Below are 13,507 nucleotides of genomic sequence, written 5' to 3'. Positions count from 1 at the left end.
TCTCCTCTTGTTCCCGACATGGCCGTTGTTTTTGGAGGGGTCATACCCAGTCATAATACATCCGCGTTAAGTAGGAGGAGCGCGTTAGCTAGAAAGAAAAGTAGATTCAAAACGAAATAGTAAGCAATACATTTACAGTTCTCCCGCTCCTCCTTGAGGTCCTCCGGTGATGGAGTCGATGGTCCCGATAGGAGGCCAGTCCCCGGGCTGCTCCTCCCTTTTCTGCGGTTCGGGCGGTGGGAGGGCTCTTGGCCGGTCTCCTCTACCCTCAGGTCGGCGGCGGATGAATCTGTCGAGCCGACCTCGCCGGATGAGCTCCTCGATCTCGTCCTGGAGCTGGATGCACTCTTCGGTGTCGTGGCCGTGGTCGCAGTGGTAGAGGCAGAACTTGTTGGGGTTGCACTTCTCGGGGTGCGTGCGCATCCTCTCCGGCCTAGGGAGCAGCTCCCTGACCTCCATCAGTACCTGGGCCTTCGAGGCGTTGAGGGGGGCGTAGTTGCGGAACTTCTCTGGTGGGGAACCCCGTCGAAACCTGTCGTCCGGGCTCCTCTGCCTGCGTGCCTGGAGGGGAGTATGGGCGCGCTTATGCCCAGGAGGGGATCGGGAGCGAGGCCGGGCTTCTTTTGGCCTCTTTTCAACTGCGAGCTTACCAGAATTTCCCGCCTGGCGCTCCCTCGCAGTCTCTTCATCTTTCATTTTGAAGGCCTCTTTCGCTCGGGTATATCCTTCAGCCCGAGCCAGCAGATCAGCGAAATCCCTGGGGTACTTCTTCTCCAGGGAGTATAAGAGGTCATTCTTCTGAAGGCCACCTTTCAGGGCGGCCATGGCAACCGACTGGTCCAAGTTCCGGACTTCCAACGCCGCGATGTTGAAGCGGTTGATGTAGGCCCGTATGGACTCCCCTTCCCTCTGCTTGATGTTGATGAGGGACTCCGAACCTTTTCGGGGACGTCGGCTGCTGACAAAATGGGCCACGAATTGGTGGCTCATTTGATCAAAGGAGAATACGGTACCCGGCTTCAGAGCTGAGTACCAGTTTCTTGCTGCTCCCTTCAAGGTAGATGGGAAAGCCCGGCACAAGATGGCGTCAGGGGCACCGTGGAGCAGCATCATCGTTCGAAAGGCCTCCAGATGATCGACCGGATCCGACGTCCCGTCGTAGCTTTCGAACTGAGGAAGCTTGAAATTCGGCGGAATCGGTTCCTGCATAATCATTTGGGAGAAGGGAGGGTCAGTGCAGATATCCTCACCGTAAGCGGGAGGCGCATGGCGGAGTTCTTCGATCCGCCGGTTCATCTCCTTGAGCCTCCGGTCCAGGAAATCCTCTCGACTTCGAGTCTCGAGGGTCCTTTGGCAGAACGGGGGCAGGGATCTCCCAGGGGTGGAGTCGTGGTTCGATTGAGGGCTCTCCACCCTTGGATTCGCCTTCCCGGGAAGGACGGGGCGGCTGGCCCAGGTGGCCCACCCCACCGCCGGGTTCTGGCATTCCGGAGATGCCCCTTCCGGATGCGCCGACGCCTTCGGCGGCTGCTGCTGCATTGCCTGTACGGCCTCGACGAGGCCTTTGACCTGCTGCGCCAGCAAGTCAAACTGCTCCGTGCCGACCGCCGTCGCCGGAGGGGGAGGAGGAGCTGGCTGAGAAACGGGAGGGGAGGCCGGAGCCTGAGATCTGGCCGCGGAGGCCGTGGACCGCCGGATGGATGCCCTGCGCGGAGGCATCGGGTGTCGATCTCGCGGGGGAGGATTAGGAGTAGATGATGGAGAGATGGCCGGAGACGGCTCCGTTGAGCGCTCCTTCAAGAACAAGGGTGCTGCGAAGACACAGGACCCTTCCTCTAGCGCCAATCCTGTTGGTGCAAAAATCTGCCTGCGCCGGAGAAGCTGGAGTTGGGGAAGCCGCGGTCGCCGTCGGGACCTGCAAAGGAAGTCTAAACCGGAGGTGGGGTTGCTCCGGCAAGACCCTCCGACGCTCAAGTCAGTTCTCTGCCTCAACAAGAATGGAGTGCTCGAACGGAGAATTTAGCAGAGTTTTTGGGATAAGGCAAAAGAGCTTAAAGAATAACGTATATGAGTCCCCCTTTTATAGGCGGGGGAGGCAACGGACTGATGGCGACGTTTGTAACCGCCTGGTAGTGGGCCGCCCATGGTCAGGGGAATTGATTGCGAAATATAATGGAGCAGATACGTGGGCATCACCTCGACCCGCCACGTGGAGTCTGTTATGAGGGGTGGAGCAGCGTCCGTCGTCAGGAGAATCGCATGGTATCCGTCGCAGGAGGTGGAGCAGGTTCGTGGCCGTCACTGTGGCTTGCCAGGGGATAGTGGAGCTGTGCGGAGTCCGCCACAGGAAGTGGAGCAGGTCGGCTATGGCCACTGCGGCTTGTCAGGGAATGATGGTACTACGCGGAGTCCGCCACAGGAAGTGGAGCAGGGTGGCTATGGCCACTGCGGCTTGTCAGGGAATGATGGTACTGCGCGGAGTCCGCCACAGGAAGTGGAGCAGGGTCGTGGCCATTTTGAGGGCCTGTCAGGAGGCGCGGATCTGTCGATTGGAGCTCGGTAACGGGCGGAGCTCGATTTCTGTAGGAGTCCTGACGGAGCAGCAGTTGATACCGAGAGCGGAGCCCAGCTTCCGTGGGAGTCCGGGCGGAGCTGCGCTGATGTCGACAGTGGAGCTCGGCTCCCGTAGGAGTCCGGGCGGAGCTGCACTTGCTGATGGCGGTGGAGCCCGGCTCCCGTAGGAGTCCGGGCGGAGCTGCACTGCAAACAAAGTTAAGGGTGAAATCCGGCTCTGATAGGAGTCCGGATTGAGCTTACCAGCCGTTGATACTGAGAGCGGAGCCCGGCTCCCGTGGGAGTCCGGGCGGAGCTGCGCTGATGTCGACAGTGGAGCTCGGCTCCCGTAGGAGTCCGAGCGGAGCTGCACTTGCTGACGGCGGTGGAGCCCGGCTCCCGTAGGAGTCTGGGCTGAGCTGCACTTGTTGATGGCGGTGGAGCCCGGCTCCCGTAGGAGTCTGGGCTGAGCTGCTCTTGCTGATGGCGGTGGAGCCCGACTCCCGTAGGAGTCCGGGCGGAGCTGCACTTGCTGGTGGCGGTGGAGCCCGGCTCCCGTAGGAGTCCGGGCGGAGCTGCACTTACCGATGGCGGTGGAGCCCGGCTCCCGTAGGAGTCCGGGCGGAGCTGCACTTGCCGATGGCGGTGGAGCCCGGCTCCCGTAGGAGTCCGGGCGGAGCTGCACTTGCCGATGGCAGTGGAGCCCGGCTCCCGTAGGAGTCCGGGCGGAGCTGCACTTGCCGATGGCGGTGGAGCCCGGCTCACGTAGGAGTCCGGGCGGAGCTGCACTTGCCGATGGCAGTTCCGTCGTGGGTTCCGGCTGTGGGTATTTTATACCCAACAGGAGGTATGATCACAATTACCTCAAGAAACTAATCATTGGTGATCCTACACATGGAGTAAGTGTTGGGAATAGTGTCCCAAAGCCAATCGTCAGCCTGTTGACGGTTGTGCTCCTTTTGTATTAGTACATGAATTATAAATAAATAAAAATTATTTTGATATTTTTTCATCACAAATGTTTCATCTTCTAATGAACTCCTGTGTTGTGGTGAAGTCCTTAGGACTATTTAGACTCGACAAAGGAGGATTTGTCGCTTAGTCCTTAAACATGTTCGCGACCAAATGATACGTTGTTACCAAGGACGACAACGTTTATCGAGCATAGGTCATTGTGTGCCATATGGGTTGGTTGTCCTCATAACCAAAGAGTGTGGAGACACTCCTATGGCATACAGGTGAGATGTAATAGTACATCTGCACTGAACGTGACCAACTCCGGAGCTATTTCTGCTATCAAGATTTGCTCCGATGGGATATGGGTATAAATGTCCCTCCGACCTGAGACCGCCATGGTGACTTGCAAGCAACTCACTGCACTTAGGCACTGGACTACCTGAATTTTTAATTCAATGACGGAAGGCTGCTGGGTGTAGTCAAGTACTTGACTTGTCGGTGCGTGTGTCAAGATGGGATTGACCACTCCAGTTTAGGAGCTGTGTACAGTCGTGTTTCAATTTAGCAAAATCTTGACCAGGGTAGTCCTAGTGAGGAGTCACAGGACTAATTGAGTTGAGCACGATTCGGATGATATCATCAGGGTTGACAGTTTAACCCTGAGTCATCCTAAACACAGGGGTCAAAAGGGATGAATTATACGGTAACCATATTCACGTAGGTTCTGAATGTTGTGATTGTGATTATTCGACCTATCCGATCATCGGGTACCATTGCTAGATGGTCACTTCGATTAGTACAGGAATTGGTTCCTGTGCTACCGGCTTAGGTTCGAACCTGCGGGGTCACACACATTAGTGGTTCCTTTCTGATCAGATGGCTGATTATGAGTCTTATGTGTCTGGGACTCTATGATTGAGAATTAGGATTCTCTGATCATGAGTTCCACATATTTTGGGTACCGGGGTCAAAATTTTGAATTTTAAATTTTAAATTTTAAATTTGAACTCTTTGATCAGGGTTTCATATCGATGGTCTCTGATGCCTGATTGCCCATCGAATTTAGACTCAATATTTATGAGAGGTTTAATTAGTGATTTGATCGCTAATTAACTCAATTTGATTGAATAATTATTTTTGGATCAAGTCCAATTGAATTGGATTCAGTTTGGATTGACCCGATTAGGTTAAATGTTGACCTAATCGCTAAGGTGGTTTAGTCCCTGATTTGATCAGGGATTAGGTTTAGTTAATTCCTGATTTGATTAAGATTTTATTAAGCCTAATTAAGCTTAATTAAGTTAGATTTAATTTATTCTAATTGTGCTTAACCTATTTAGATTAGGTTGGCTCAATTAGGTTCAAACCACCTTGACTTTTCTCCCTGCGCCACCTCACTTCTTCTGTGCATATTTAAATTCACGAGAAGCAACTTCTCATGAATTTTCTCCACGCAGAAGCCATCCCACGTCCACCCTTGTGCGCCAAATATCTGGATAAAAATAAGTTGGTTGGCCATTCAAATTCAAAAGAAAGTTTGAATTTGAATGCGCAACCAACTAATCCATGCGCCATGGTCTTATCTTGTGCGCCCCATATTTTACACGAGAAAATATTTCTCGTGTAAACTCTCTATGCACAAATCAACTCACGCCCCTTCTCTTCTCACGCACAAGTGGATAGGGATGAGTTAGTTTTGCATTTGAATTCAAATTTGATTTGAATTCAAATGTGCAACCACTTATCTTTATCCTCTCACACGGATAAGACACGTTCGACGTTGTTTTATAAAGAGGAGAAAGGTGGGACGTGCGTAAAAATTTTAGGAGAGAAACTTTGGGGCGTGAGAAAAGTTTGTGCATAAGGTGAAGGTCCAAAACCTTTCGAGAGAAAAAGAAAGAAAAGAAAGAAAATTAAGCGCAGGGTTTCTAGTGTGTACCCTAGGGTTTCAACCTAGGGTTTGGGAAGTGAGATTGGTGTGCCACGAGTGTCGTGAGTCCACCAAATTTCAGAGAGAGATCCATCAGCCTCTCAAGCAACTGTGCAAATGATCCAAAGCATCCGAGGAGTCGGCACACATTGATCGAAGGAGTTCGATCAATATCTGCCATCAAAAGGGTGAAATCATGAACTAGCATTCGTGAGGAGCTGATCAGGCGGGAGCTTCGTGTGGATGATCCACAGAGGTCAGATATTTGTGTGGCTACGACGTGATGATCAGAGCCCCCCGACGGTGATCAGATTGCGGTGATTGACTACCCACAAAAGGTGATGTGTTCTGAACACAGTACTGTAAAAGGTTTACTGATTCAAATTTGAATTTCAAATTTAAATGCATGCTGTTGTATCATATTTAGATCCTAGTGTAGGGTTAATTAGTATTAATTAATAAGATTAATTAATAATTTTACTGTAAAATAGTAATTTTGAAAAGTTTTAAAATTACCATTTTGCCCCTGCATTAAATTTTTGCTACAGTGAGAACTCGTTCTTCACTTAGAGATGCATATACTCATTTTGTATTTGTTTCTCATCTTGAACCTAAAATCATAGATGAAGCTGAAAAGATTATAATTGGATAAATACAATGCAAGAAGAACTTAATCAATTTGAAAGAAATAATGTATGGACTTTAGTATCAAGACCTAAAAGTTATCCAGTAATTGGCACAAATGGGTATATAGAAATAAACTGGATGAACATGAAAATGTAATTAGAAATAAAGCAAGATTGGTTGCAAAGGATTATAATCAAGAAGAAAAAATTGATTTTGATGAGACCTTTGCACCTGTTGCTAGATTAGAAGCAATTAGATTTTTACTTGCATATGCATACTTTATGAATTTTAAATTATTCCAAATGGATGTTAAAAGTGCTTTTCTAAATGGTTATATTGCTGAAGAAGTCTTTGTAGAACAATCCTTCGATTTTGAAAATCATACTTTTTCTAATCATATTTTTAAATTAAATAAATCATTATATGGTTTGAAACAAGTACCTAGGGCTTGGTATGAAAGGCTAAGTAAATTTCTGCTTAATAATGATTTTTCAAGAGAAAATGTAGATACAACCCTTTTCTTTAAAAGAAATCAAGATGATATCTTAGTTATATAAATATACGTTGATGATATTATTTTTGGATCTACTAATAAAACTCTTTGTCAAGATTTTGCTAAGCTCATATAGGGGGAGTTCGAGATGAGCATGATGGGAGAACTTACATTCTTCCTCGGACTCCAAATCAAACAAACAAAGAAAGGAATCTCCATCACTCAAAGCAAATATACAAGAAAACTACTCAAAAAATTTAGAATGGAGGGTTCCAAAGTAATTGGTATATCCATGAGCCCATCATGTAAGCTTGACAAGGATGAATGAGATAAAAATGTAGACTCAAAACTTTATAGAGGGATGATTGGTTCTTTATTGTATTTAACTGCTAGTAGACCAGATATTATGTTGAGTGTATGTCTTTGTGCTCGCTTTCAATCAAATCCAAAAGAATCACACTTGAATGCAATTAAAAGAATCCTTAGATATTTAAATGGTACACAAACTCTAGGACTATGGTATTCTAAGGACTCATCAATTGACTTAATAGGATATTCAGATGTCGATTTTGTTGAATGTAGATTAGATAGAAAAAGTACTGGTAGAACTTGTCAATTTTTTGGAGTTAACTTAATTTCTTGATTTAGCAAGAAGCAAAATTTGGTGGTATTGTCTACGGCCGAGGCCGAATATATTGTAGCCGAAAGTTGTTGTGCTCAAATCTTGTGGATTAAGCAACAACTTGAGGACTTTGGCATCAAACTCAATAAAACTCCCATAAGATGTTATAATGCTAGTGCTATCAATCTAACTAAAAATCCAATTCAGCACTCTAGATCAAAACATATTGAAATTAGACATCATTTCATAAGAGAATATGTTCAAAATAATAATATAATTTTTGACTATGTATGTACTGAGATATAATTGGTTGATATTTTTACCAAGGTCTTAAGTGAAGATAGATTTTATAAAATTAGAAGAGAACTAGGAATCCTTGATCCATCAGCTTTAGTATCTCTCTAATTCCAAGTTCTTAATGCCAAAAAATTCATTGAACTAAATTTGTTGAGCTCAATTCTCATCTCTTCTTTTCTTTTAAAAGCTCAAAACTGTACTTCACATGATCAATCTCTACATAGATACTTTTTCCTCAAAGTTTTAGATTTTTTCAAATTTTTCCATCATTCTTATAAATTTTTCTGTGCCATGAGTCGACCCTCAGGGTCGACCCTAAGGTAAACTTGTAATTCTGTCAAACCCTTCGGGCGTTTTTTTTTTATTGAGAAATTTTTTTTGAGCTGACTCAGCCTTTCTTCTTCTTCCTTCCATCGAACCAAAAGCTCTCCCTCTCTTCTCCCTCAAACCGAAGATTTCTCTCAAATCGCTCTTCCCACCAATTTTCACCCTTCAAATCGCCCATTTAGGAACCAATTTTTTCTCCTCTTTCTTTCTCGTTTGGACGATTCAAGCTTGTCCTAGATTCTACCCTTTTTCTCCAAATCGATGATTTACCTCCTCAAAATCTTTGTTTTTTCTTCTAAAATCTTTTCCTCTCTACCTCTCATTTAGTCTCCTAAGCTCTTTGCAAGTCTCTTTTGTCCAAATGGCTCCCAAAATAAAACTCCCACAGAGAAGAAAATCTGTTCGCGGATTGGAAGAGACTGAGCACAGAAAAAGAATGGCAGCCGAGCCCTCTCTTGCTCCAATCCCAGCTCTAAGTCTTGCTTTAGCTTTTACATAGTTTTCAATCAGTCCAAGCAAGATATCCTTCTCTGATCGAAAAGTGGAATCCAAAAAAAATATAGATTTCAAGTTTTTTGAAAAAGAAGGATTTTCCATTGGAACAAAGATTAGAAATCAAGGATGGGAGTTTTATTGTCTATTGAAAGAAAATACTTATGTTGATCTGGTCAGATAATTTTATTTGAATTTAAGTTACTTCAATGGAACAGTAAAGTCTACAGTGAAAGGTGTTGATATTATTCTTGATCTTTTATATTTGGGACAAATTCTGCACTTGCCTTGTGAAGGCTATACTAATATGGAGCTCACAATTAAAAAAGAAGGAATTAATGCTATCTTAGGCAGAACTTTTATTGGTAGTTTAAATAAATTAGAAGCCAAGATACTTTCAGTGAAAATGAGGCTTTTACATCACATGGTGATCAAACTTTTTGTCCCTAGGAGTGGTAGGCATGACCTCTTATCCGGTAAGGATATTTGTATCATGTATCATGTGATCACTGAGACCTCCTTGAACCTTCTTTTTCTGATGATTGAGGCCATGAGAGAGACCCTGAACAGGTCTAAGGCTCACTTGCCTTATGGTATGGCACTCACCCTGGTCTTTAGGAGGTTTGGAGTCAGTTTTGAGGAGGAGGTAGTTACTAGGTTGTCTCATTCTGACACCATCAACCGTCACACACTGCACCGCATGGGTTTTTCAAAGACTGATAGCAGTTGGTCAAAGAGTGTTGAGGAAAGAGTAGAGGAGCCAGCTGAGGAGAGAGCAGAGGAGGAGAGATCGTCTTCACCTCTTTGTGATCACAGAGCATCTCCTAATATTCAGTTTGTGTCTGATCATGAGGCTGGTCCCTCAGAGTCAGTGAGGAGGCATGCTTCAGTTTCATAGTCAGAGAGCAGGGTATATCCTTTGGAGTTCAGACTTGCAGATGATTAGATTGAGCTGATGTCCCAACGTGTTGCCTCTATTTTATCTCAACAGTTTGCCATCTCAGTCTTTGCTCAGAGATCGACATCTCAGGATGACTCAGACCAGACTTTGATCCCTCATATCTCTACTATTTTTCAGATGCTCATAGCTCAGTCCGTATGACTTGAGGAGCTTGAGGGATGTATTCTGAGACTAACAGGCAGAGTTCTAAATTTGCAAAGACAAGTATTAGCTTTAGCCCATCCCCAGCCGCATGAGGATATCACAGAGGTCTCCAATCTATCTGCAAAGGTGGCTAGACTTCGAGGAGTTTTAGAGAGTAGATTTGATTTTTTGAGGAGAGAGATCAGGGGCTCCAGTGAGACTGCCTCTACTCAATTTAGTACCCTGATGCAGTCTGTGTCGAGAGCTTTAGATCTTTTGGACACCATCAGACTTTCTCTTCTGGCAAAGTCCATAGCTTCTCAGGCTCCAGAATTCTCTCGCCCCTCTACTCGCACCGGTACTTCTATCCGTGGCCGAGGCAAACATGGTCGAGGTCGTGCCCGTGGATTTGATCCTACATCTCCTCATCATATCTCTGACTCTTCAGATTCTGATCCCTCTAGCCATGATATCTATTAGATCTAGAATAGTTAATCTTTTTTTTATTTTTGTCTAAGATCGATCTTATGGCCTTTGTATTTTGTTGGCTGATTGACTCTTGGATAGTTGTTATCCATAATTTTTATATGATCTATGTATTTTGACTTAATGTATTCAGTCATATTTTGATATATATATTTTTTATGCTTTGAATTTCAATGAATGCCTTTGGATTAATATTTATGAATGGGATCAATTAAAATATTTTAATTATAAGATATGAAAAATGACTCATATATGTGTGATGAAATATCATGAATAGCAATATCTTCTAAATGAGCAAATTGATATGTCTTTTATAATTGCTATAGTGAGGGAGAGTAGAGAAATAAACAATGAAAGAGGGGGAGTAGAGAAATAAAATATGCTATCAAAAAGGAGGAGTAAAGAAAATATATCTTTTATGTTATCCTTTTTTTTTCTCTTTTCAAAATCCTTTAAGATCTTAATTGATGCTGTCAAAAAGGAGGAGTAGAGAATCAAAAATTGAGATCGAGCAATAAGCAATAGAAAAATAGAATCGAGAGGCAAAATTGTCAAAGCAAATGTGTCAAAAAACCAAAATTATCAGTAATTTTTAATTTAATCTTCAAAGTAAATGATCTTATAAGCAAATTTCAAATTGATCTTCAAACTACTCATGATGCATTTCATTCAAATAACTGGTTATGATATTTAAGTGATACATCTTCATAAATTTGAAATTCATGTTCAATGCTTTATATATGTTATACTCTGCTTTTGCTCAAGTATTTTGTCATCATCAAAAAGGGAGAGATTGTTGCTCCTTGAATTGATTTTGATGATTACAAAGTATTTGAGGGGGTTACTAATGATTTTGGCTTGAAAAAGATTTATTATTTATCAGGTTCAAAATCATAATTTCATCAAGTCCTAACTCGAAAGTCTCAAGAGCAAGAACAGAAGATTTATGATCTATTGGAGGCAATTTTAAAATTTTTGGATGTGTATTTTGAAAGAAAATCATGTTTATAAAATTGAGTCGATCCTATGAGTCGACTCATGTCAAAAGGGGCTGAACGACACGCTGATTTTTTGACTGACACACCCAATTGAGTCGACCCCATGAGTCGACCTTTGTGCATGAGTTGACTTATGGAGTCGATCTCTGTGTATGAGTCGGCTCTATGAGTCGACCTCTGTTGCTGTGCACGCCAAAATTACAGAACAATCATTTTCTGTTCTGTGCTACAGAAGTCGACCCCATGAGTCGACTCATATGTATGAGTCGATCCTATGAGTCGACCCCTGTCATGAAAAAACTCCATAACGACTAGTTTTTCAGTTTATTTTGGCATATTTAATGCTCATTTAATGATCTCCAACGGCTTTAAAACTACCCAGATCACTTTCCACCATCATTTGAAGCTATAAAAGGCACTTAAAGAAGAGAATAAAAAAGGTTCTTCGAGCATTCATTTCAGCCCTAAGCAAAGAGCCTTCTTGAAGTTAAAGAAGCTTTCATTTCAAATTCACCAACCCCTCAAGAGCTCATTCAAGTCTTCAACAACCTTGAGGAGAATCAAAAAAGCTTCTTCATTGTTGTGTAAAGTATATTTAAAGCTTTATTTTCTCATTAAAGGAGCTACATTTGTATTTTTGTGTGATTAACTGTTATACTATATTTTTGAGTTGATCTTTAATTTTCGAAGGGTTCCAAAATATGAAAAGATTGATCCAAACTTTAAATCGGATTGTATTGGGTTGGCTTGTACCAGAGAAATAAGTGTTCTAGTTTGGGATAGCTAGAGTCGAAGGTATCGATGTTATATTCTTGTTGAATACATTTTAGTGGATTTGAATTCTCAAGTAGGAGCTTGGGGAGTGGATGTAGGTACAAGGTTGGCACCGAACCACAATAAATCTTGGTTGTTTGTGGTGTGCTTACTTGTTCTCTATCTTATTTTTTTTTTCTTCTTGCACTCTTGCATCTAATATCTTCACTTTGCTTAAATCACTCACTTCAACTAACTTGCATTTTATTACTTAATCCTTGTGGTTCTAGATTAATTTTAAATTTTTAAAAATCCAATTCATCCCCCCTCTTGTGTTGCATTGCTGGGAAACAATGGCCCAGTGTGTGGACCACATGGGTGTTTTCTAGCTGTTTTTCATGGTCCACAGCACTATTCTGTGGATCGGAGTGCGATCCAAAGGTGTGGGTTGATCGCAGTCTTGATCCAACGGTTTGGAACTTGATTTGAGGTTGATTAGGAGTCCTAATCCCTTTCTAATTGAGGTTTAAGCCCTTTAAAAGGGTCTGATCGATGAACCGAAGGGATGGTGGTCTTTTTTGGCTTAGTTTCTCACGGGAACAGAACCCGTGACTTGAGTTTTTTGTACGGTGTGAAGATCAGAGACCCGAGAGAAGAGAGAGAGCCGCATGATGTTGTGAGAGGAGTAGGAGGCTCATGAACAGCGGACAACGGACAGCAGTCGCTTCAAGATTTCAGGGGGGTCTTCTAAGAGAGAGAGCTTTTGTGAGGAGAACTTTTTGTGAGAGAAAAATTGGATATATGAGGGTTGAGGGTGAGATCTCCTTTTATAATTTTTTTTTTCATAGTGAAGTTTGCATGCCTCGTGGAGGCGAGCTCTTTTGTGGCTGATCCACGAATTTTGATTATTTTTGTTTTATTTATTCTTTCTTCTTGTTGCATCATGCAGTACCGAAAAGATCTTGGGAGGTGGTGTCCTGGCCAGACATCCACCCAACAGAATCAATGCTTGCACCCTTCGAGACTTTATTGGACTAAAATTCGAACCAATATTTGTGCCCTTCGGGGCTTTACTAGACTGAAATCTGGATTAATATTTGTACCCTTCGGGGCTTTAGCGGACTAAAATCTGGATTAATATTTGTATCTTTCGGGATTTTACTAATTTGGAGATTGGGTTTAGGAGATCTTATTTCCATTCGTGCCTCTTAGGGCTTCACTGGTCTAAGGACCGAATCTCGATAAATAAAAAAATACGATGTACAAGAAAAGCCTCATCAGAGTATTTTTATTGATAATATTTTTTAAGATTTTTAGAATTCCAAATGCGAAGAATAACAGACCCATCTAAATTCTCAATTCTATAAGCTCCTAGATGAATTACATCGATGATTCGATAAGGTCCTCCCAAATTGAGAGCTAGTTTGTCTTGTTCAATAAGCTTTGAAACTTCTGCTCAGAACAAGATCATCTTTTTAAAATGACTTCAGTTTTATTCGGACATTATAATACTTTGCAATTCTCTGCTTATAGCTCGTCATTCTGATATGGGCTTGTTCTCTCATTTCGTCAAGAAGATCCAGATCGATTCTCAACCGATCAGAATTGGTTGTCTCATAAAAATTTCTGACTCTATCAGATGATAGGCCAATCTCAATTGGAATCATAGCTTCGGTTCCATAGGTAAGCCTGAAAGGTGTTTCTTCTATAGAAATCTAATACGTGGTTCGGTATACCCATAGTATACTGTGTAGCTCTTCAGTCCATAATCTTTTTGCTTCAGTGAGCCTTGTCTTCAAATCTTGAAGGATGGTTCTATTGGTGATCTCAGTTTCACCATTTGACTGCGAATGTCCAACAGAAGTGAGTCGATGATCAATATGAAGCT

The sequence above is a fragment of the Elaeis guineensis genome, chromosome 10 (genome assembly GCF_000442705.2).
Source record: "Elaeis guineensis isolate ETL-2024a chromosome 10, EG11, whole genome shotgun sequence".
NCBI lineage: Eukaryota > Viridiplantae > Streptophyta > Magnoliopsida > Arecales > Arecaceae > Elaeis > Elaeis guineensis.
The sequence above is the reverse complement of the archived record's forward strand: the minus strand, read 5'-3'. Positions refer to the sequence as shown.